General features: G+C 38.6%; 1 pseudogene; it reads right to left on the minus strand.

The window, feature by feature from the left end:
• Positions 1-1,394: 1,394 nt before the first annotated feature.
• LOC114703449 lies at positions 1,395-4,156 on the minus strand (annotated as a pseudogene).
• Between the last annotated feature and the right edge of the window lie 3,962 nt (positions 4,157-8,118).

An 8,118-nucleotide genomic window follows, 5' to 3' on the forward strand; every position in this document is an offset into this window, starting at 1 on the left:
TTGAGTAGAATGCCTATTAAATGACTAATATTCTAACCACAAAGGTAGAAGACAGCTGACTTAAAGTGAAAGAACTGAAAACAGGGTGGAGACAGAAATACCTGATTCAAACGAGAAGGACCCCCCCACACACACACCTTTTACAACAAAAGCAACTTCTAAACGCCGGTTTTAATAAGATTTAGATGTTTAAGAAATAGCTCATTTAAATTTGTTAAAAGAACACAGAAAAGGCTCACTGTTTTGCCTGTATTTGTAACTTCTAGAATTTAAGATACAATGTATATGTTTTCAGTTGCTATAATTAAAGGCCATTAAAAATTCTTAAGGTCAAAATTCTATACTTTGTAGAACTGGTACCTGATTTGTTATTTAAAACAAGAACGCTAAAGAATTGATTTTTTTTTCTCATAATGATATTTACAGAAAAACTAGCTTAGAGAATCAAGGTTTTATTAAATAAATTATTTAAAAATTTTTAGATTTATTGATTTTATTTTCCAGATGTTTTGCATGCATGCATGTGTGTGCACCACAGAGACTAGAAGAAGGTGTCGGATCTGCTGGAACTGGGTTTACAGACAGTTGTGAGCCTTTATGTGGGTGCTGGGTACCAAATCCAGGTTAAGAACAATAAGTTCTCCAAAGCACTTAGCTACCTCTCCATAGTCAAGGCTTTTACATTTTATCCTTTTATTGAATGATCCATTTAAAACTTGATTAGATTTTATCCAAATGTGATGTTTGTTATGTTTTCCTATTGAATAAAGCTGGATAAGCACTACCTTAACAGTAGGAATATTTTTATTAAAAAAAGTTCCTTTATATAATAATCACGTTATTTTGTGAGCAAATGTTTAAATCTATTTGTAAAATTTGGACTACTGCATAGAGTTGTTATTATGTTTATTATCTTAAATTTTCTACGTTGGTGGATAAATTAAACAAATGTCACTAAATGTCTATATTAACTAAAGTGTTCAGCTTCCTTAGCTGAAGACACTTCTGAAGAAGCTAAGATTTACTCTCCATTTGAAAAATGTCCATTTCTCCTGATTAAGTACTGGGTAGCTTATACATTTTTTAAAGGAATCATGAGTCACCTCTATTAAAAGATGACTTCATAAAATGTTATTAGGGACTTCAAGGTGATCCCTAAAAATTCAATCCACTGTGAACTCCTGAAAGATGAAGAACTTGGAAAATAAACTATGACTAAGCAAGTTAATCAATTTGTTAAAAATAAATACATAACATCAAAACCTTCTTTAGCCTGGAGGGGGAGGACTGTATTGAACACTATTTTTTTTTTTTTATGAAAAAAAATGAAGACTGTATTTTTTTTAATCTGTGGAACTCAGAAGTCTAAAAGCAAAGGACACAGTTATCAGAAAAGCAATTTCACCATTTATGGTAATATTTGCAATATTAGAATATAATTAGGTCATGTATAGTCAGAGTCCAAAAGAAACCGATCTTTAGGAAAGCACAGCACACCATGATAATTTTATGAAAGAATACACTTGAACAAAAAGAACACCATGCATACTTCAAATTTAAGATTATGTAATGAAAGTTTGTCAAGGACTTTAAACGCATGCTCTGTTCAAATACAGCTTTTTCTCACATGTAACAAGATGCATTTGTGTCTGCTGTATAAAGCAGTTAAACCTGCACAGACATATGATTTTAGATATGTGCTAATTTAAATATGCACTTTGGATTTATCATTTTCCTTTATCCTTGCTGCAGAAGGAAGGAGAGAAAACAGGCATTAAATACATCACAGTACTTAAGAGCTAAATAGGACAAATGAATCTTTCATCTTCCGTAAACAATTTAAACTCTTTAAAATACAAAGATGTATACTTCAACATGAACTCTAAATTCGAAGTTGTTTCTCAATTTCATAAGTATACCTAAAACCAAAGGGCCTCTTTCCAATGCCTTTTGATACCATAGGAGTTCACAAGTGTAGAATTTTAATATTTAAACAAGCAACCCCATGGCCAAGTACGATCTGTTACAGGTATGACTTTACAATTACCATATGTACTACATATGAAATTAAACTAGCAATAAATATGCTCCTACAATTACTCTGTGAATGACAGAACTGATGATGTTAGCGAAAAAACACCATCTTTAGCTCAAGAAGATTCGGAGGAGGACAAGCAGACTGGGGTATTTTCTAATAGGAAAGGTCATTTTTGACAGAAACATAGAAAGCACTCTTTTTCCACTATGTGGGAATGCTATGGAACATCTATTTGAAACAGTGGACAATGGCAGAACCAGGTGTTCTAACTCCACTGTAACACTTAAGAAATAATACAAACGAAGACCGCCCCTGCAGCACAGTGTAAGATTTCAATGCAGCTTACACAAGGTCAAACAAAACCTAGGATCTGCTGCTGCTCTGTCCAACCCTTCAGTCCTACCCAGGTCAGATCCAAATATTGGTGGTCCCGAGAGATTGACTGAAATAGATCATTTTGAAATAAAACATTAATTAAAAAAAAGACAAATCAAGATGCTTCAGTAACCATATGTCCAACTCAATCAGCTTAAATGGTTTTTATTTGCTTCCCACTAACAAATCTTTATTTCCATTTGTGAGAGCAGTAAGTCGACCATATTCAGCTTCCTTGCCCAGTTATTCAAAGGAAAAATCCCAAAAGATTGGTAAAGAAAAATGTAGGAATCAACATCCCCTAAGTTTTTTAAAAATACGTGTAAGGTTGAAAAGTGTTTTAGGTTTGTACTTCCTAGTAGGAAACACTGTCTGAATGAAGACCCTAATGGCAAACCACTGTAAAATGCTTCAGCCGCAGTTGATGCAGAAGGGTAGGGAGAATCTTCAAAGCACCCCAGCTCTCCCGATGAGGTCAGAGGTACGCTGGTTTGTATTATTGCAACATCCAGTAAGGGAGCTGAACTGCTCTTCATTCAGCAAGGGCTCCATTTGGCATGACGCTTGACCTCCAAACTTGGCTGACAGTTTACTGATAAGATTCATAACCTTTGGGTTGCTCTGCTGTTTTGACATATTTGCTGGGTTCTGGGCCACATCCTGGAAAGCCACTATGACTTCTGGATCCTGCATGGCTGCAAGAACCTCTGGATCACTGAGGATTTCATCAAGACCAGGCATTCCTGCCATTCCAGGCATGCCCCCTCCCATTCCAGGCATTCCTCCAGGGAAATTACCAGGCATTCCCCCAGGAGCAACACCTGGAAAAGAGCCATGTTGAGCTCCGGACAGTCTTCTGGCTTCTTCTTCTCTCTGGGCTCTCCCATGCTCTTCTCGAGCCTTCTTGACCCTTTCTATCCTTTTCTTTTATCTCTCACTCTTCACGCTTTCGCTCATAATTTTCTCCGACGTTCAGCAATTTTTTGAGCCCGAGGTTGAACCTCTTTCAGCATTGCACTGGCATCCTCGTCATCATCCAGTTTACAGGCAAGGGCACGATCATGAGCTGCTTTTTCCCGGTGACCCAGGAGTCAGTGTGCTTTCCATCGCCATTTGTGTGGCTGAGCTGCATCAGGGTTTATTTCGATGGCTCTGTCACAGTCTCGGATGGCAGCATTTGGCTTCTGTAACTTGGCGAACACACTGGCATATAGGATTGCCAAGCGAGGATTTAGCTTGACGGCATCAGTGAACAAGTCAATGGCTTTCTGCAGCTCTTTTTTCTTTTTCCGTCGTTTAGGGCTTCAACGGCAGGCCCCTTTCTTTCCGTTTGCTTGATCTGTCATCTCCTCAGTGATCTCTGCATTTTCTTCTCCCATCTCTTGAGGGGCATCAGTGTCTGCCTCAATTACACCCTTACTGTCTATTTCTAGATCACTCTTCTCACTTGACGGTTTATCCATCTTTGTGTTTTCCTCTGTCTTATTCTTTTTTCCTCCTTGGTATTTTCTTCTGACTTAGTTTTATGAGTAGCAGGTGGTACTTTACCCCCTCCCCATGCTCTCCACCTACTCCTTCAGGAAATGCATTTCCTCTGTGTGCAGGAGGCTGGGATCCTGCTTACACATCTTCACGAAGGCCCAGAAGCTCACTCACTTTGCAGGGATCCGTGGTCGGGAAGGGGGAGGCTGGAGGCAGTGGGCAATGGTGGAGGCGAGAGGCCAGGCCCGGTACTGGGCACTTTTAACTAACTTTTGTGCTGTAAAGCTTCAAAAGATAAATTCATAGACTCATTTGTCACACCTCAAATTGTGCCAGTTTCTGAAAACACGTCCACAGAGACCTCAAAAATGCTAAATGACACCTGTCTTCGACTGTACTGGCATTCTTGTTAGAACTGATTATTTACCAGTAACTCTTACCTTACTAAAACAATGTTATCATGTTTGAAAAGACTCAAGTATTTTTACTACCTTTGTAAAATAGTGTCTCTCATTGTTTAGTATAATTCAGATTTAAATTTTTAGTTTATTTTTTTCATTGATAACTTATTTTAAATCTTCCAAGAGGAACTCCATCCATGTAAGTACCTCTATTTTGACTCAAAACTCTTAAACCAAATTCTTCATACTTAAGAAAAAAAGAATACTAACTAGATCCAACTAATTGGATTATAAGTATCTTAATATTGAGATAAGACATTAAGATAATACAAATTGAACTTAAAGCATTAAGACAAATTGAAGGCTCTAAAAGCCCTGCAGTATTTTTAGATATTTGACTACCTTGAAATAGCTTCAACTTTTAAAACTGACTCCTGTTGGACATATTTGGATTTAATATTGATTGTCCAAATTACAAAAAAAACAATCAGTGTCCAATGGCACAATCTTAGAGCCCTCCTTTTAATGTAATACTTTTATTAGTTCTTTGAAAATTTCACACAGTGCATTGTGATCATACTCAACCTCTACTCCTCTGCCGACTTCCCTCAGATACACACCCTCCTCCCTACACTCCTCCACTTCCTGTTCTCCTTTTCCTTCCTTTTTGGAAGTCACTATCTCACACTGTCCTAGCCCTCTGGCTCTTGCAACACCTTCTTCCCTCTTCGGCAATGTCCTCCGAGCCTTAGGTGTAAGAGTTGTGTTGTAGATGTACCAGGGGGGGCTGGGCACCTCACAGTCGGTTGTTTTCTGTGTTTTGTCCAGTTGTGGCTTTCTGTAATGGTGTTTATCTGCTGCACAATGAAGCTTCTTTGATGAGGAATGAGGGAGACACTCCCCTGGGTATATAAAGATAAGTATTTAGAATTCAGTTAGAAAACAGAAAAATGTGACTTTCCATTTCTTTTCCCAAACTCTTTCTGTCACAATACCAAAATAATAAATTCTCCTTTAGGTTCCATGGCTTCAGCAGGCATAGGTAGTTGGCCAAGTTTATAGCATCCGGTGTGAATTCTCTTCTATTGAGTAAGCCTTAAGTCCCATTGGGTGGCCGTTGATTGCCTCCATGATATCAGTGCTGCTATTGGACCTTTCAGAATATCTTGCAATGATGATCATTGTGGTTTGTAGTTCTTACAGCCACAGAAGATGACTGATTGCTTTCTTGACATCTTTCATAGCTTCTACTAATGCTGGAACAGCTACTCCTCAGAGTGGAGGCTTTCAGGTGAGATGCATATCAATTCCTCCAAGTTCTGTGTCCAACATGTGTGGTATCATTAGTAATAGTCTTACCTTCTTTTTCTGGACAATAACTGAGAGCAACAGCAATAATCTATATCATTTGGGGTGTCTCTTAGATTCTCCTAACAACACATTTTTGAATAGATGAATATTTAAGGTATCCTATAGAATAATTAGAAAGAATTTTTAAAACTGAAACAATATTTTTTTATTTTTAAAATTTTATGCGTATGAGGTTTTTGCCTGTATATATGTAAATGTACCATATACATGCAATGTCCACTGAGGTCAGAAGAGGGCCTCAGATCCCTCGAAACTGGACTTCCAGCCAGTTATGAGTGGTCATGTAGGTGCTGGGAATAGAACCTGGATCCTCTGGAAGAGCAGCTAGTACTCTTAACCTCTGAGCTATTTCTTCAGCCCTCCCATTTTAATATGGTAGAAGCTCTATGAGTTCAAGTGCTGCTTGGTCTACACGGAGAATCCCAGGTCAGCCAGGGCTGCACACTGAGACCCTGTCTCAGGAAAATAACAGAATAAAATGGCTTGGGCTGCCAAATTCTGGCCTCACACTTAACATGACTATGCAGAATTTCCCACGTACCTTCTGTTTTTGCCCTCCAGAATAAAGGAAGGCATGAAACCACTGAGTTCTTATTTCTTTGTGGTTAGTAGACAAACAGTCTTGACGCAAAGAATTTCTTCTGAGTTAACAAAGCAAAGCTCAGACTATCAGGTGAGAAGTCAACTGCTCAGACATAAAAAGATGTCACTGTGCTCTGGGCCACACAGACCTTCCGTTTTCATCAACATTTACTCCAGGGTCTACAAAAGTCACGGTTCTAGGTTCCATTTAGCACTGCTCTGTATGTCAGGTTTCAGACTGGTCTCCTAGATCCCTGGACAAAGTGGGCTGACCCTCGCTAATGTAACCATCTTAGACCACCGGCGACACCTGAACAGGCCGCAAGCCCACACAGAAGTGAACCTCAGACGTGAATCATGGCTTAACTCCTCATGACAGTGTCAGAAGTGCCGCACGTGTTCAGACTGGGGAAGAAAGCGGACGTGTGACTTCCCTCTTGCTGGAGGAAGTGAAACTGCTTTTCAGCACCACAGACGCATACCTTCTGTGGAAGAATTGCCTCTCTCTGCTAAAGGCCAAAGTTCAATGGTTTGCCTCAGCCCTTCACTCCCTCAGGGGAGCCATCTGGAGAGAACATGTGTTTACACGCATATTTCAGTAGGAGAAAAAGCAAAGAGAGTTGTTGGAGGGAGTAAACAGAAAAATGGGGGTGAGGCACAGTAGTCAAACCCTCCTCTGCCCATTCCGAGCCCCACTCCCCAGGCCTGGCATAGAAATGGAGGCTGTGCCCTAAATTCTCCCCGTTTTCGCTTCTCCTTTCCTTGTTTCCCACCAAGGAAAAGAGAACTTCCTTGAGCAAAGAGATCATAAAATCCCTGTGTTCAACCACCCCAGCACATGAAAATGCTAAAAGTAATTTGATGCTTAAAAAAAAAAATAAGGACACACCGAATGGTTGTCCAAGTGTCAAATGGTCATCCCCGAAAATACAAACACAAGTAACATCATACGGATTGAGCAGGTTATATTTAGGAATATATATGTATACACATATACATATTTGCATGCAATAACAATTAGTGAAAAAGAGGCCATAAATTTGAAGAAGAGTTGGGAAAGGTATATGGGATGGTTTGGAGGAAGGAAAGGGAATGGAGAAATGTTGTAATTATAATCTCAAACCAAAAATTTATGAATATACGTGTTACATTCTGAATTATTTTACTTAGTGCAAAATGATATCCACTGTTATTTGATACTTAGTAAATACTCAGTAGACACAAAACAAAACAAAATAAAGAAAAATCTCAAATAGGTAAGACATTCTCTTGTTGAAAAATCAAGAAAACCAAAGAACCTCTGGAAAATTAAGAGTAAAAGAATTACTTAAAAAAAAACCCAAAAAACCAAAAAACAAACAAACAAAAACAACAACCCCAAACCAACTCTATTTTGCAGATGTAGTTACTGTCAATGGGCTGGTGTTGAAACCTCTAACTTTATATATTTGACCAAATCTGGAGTCATGCTGAAGGCCTGTTACTGTTTTTGTACATCATGATAACACAAGGATTTCTCACTAAATCAAAACTGTGTGAAAAAACTGTTAGCTGTAGAATATTCTGTCATATAATTTCTTCAGTTTTATGTAATATTAGAGTAGAAAACTGTACTAAAAGTAAAAAGAATAAAAAGTGATAATTTAGAAAGACTTGAATGTAGAACTGTTTACCTTGCTTGTTCTCTCGCTTTAGGACATTAAGGTCTCAACAGTGTGTGTTTGTGGTGTATGTGTGTTTGTGGTGTGGTGTGTGTGTGGTGTGGTGTATGTGTGTGTGTGTGTGGTGTATGTGTGGTGTGGTATGTGTGTGTGTATGTGTGTGTGTGTGTGTGTGTGGGGTATGGTGTGGTGTATGTATGTGTGTGTG

This window comes from Peromyscus leucopus, chromosome 1 (assembly GCF_004664715.2).
Source record: "Peromyscus leucopus breed LL Stock chromosome 1, UCI_PerLeu_2.1, whole genome shotgun sequence".
Lineage (NCBI taxonomy): Eukaryota > Metazoa > Chordata > Mammalia > Rodentia > Cricetidae > Peromyscus > Peromyscus leucopus.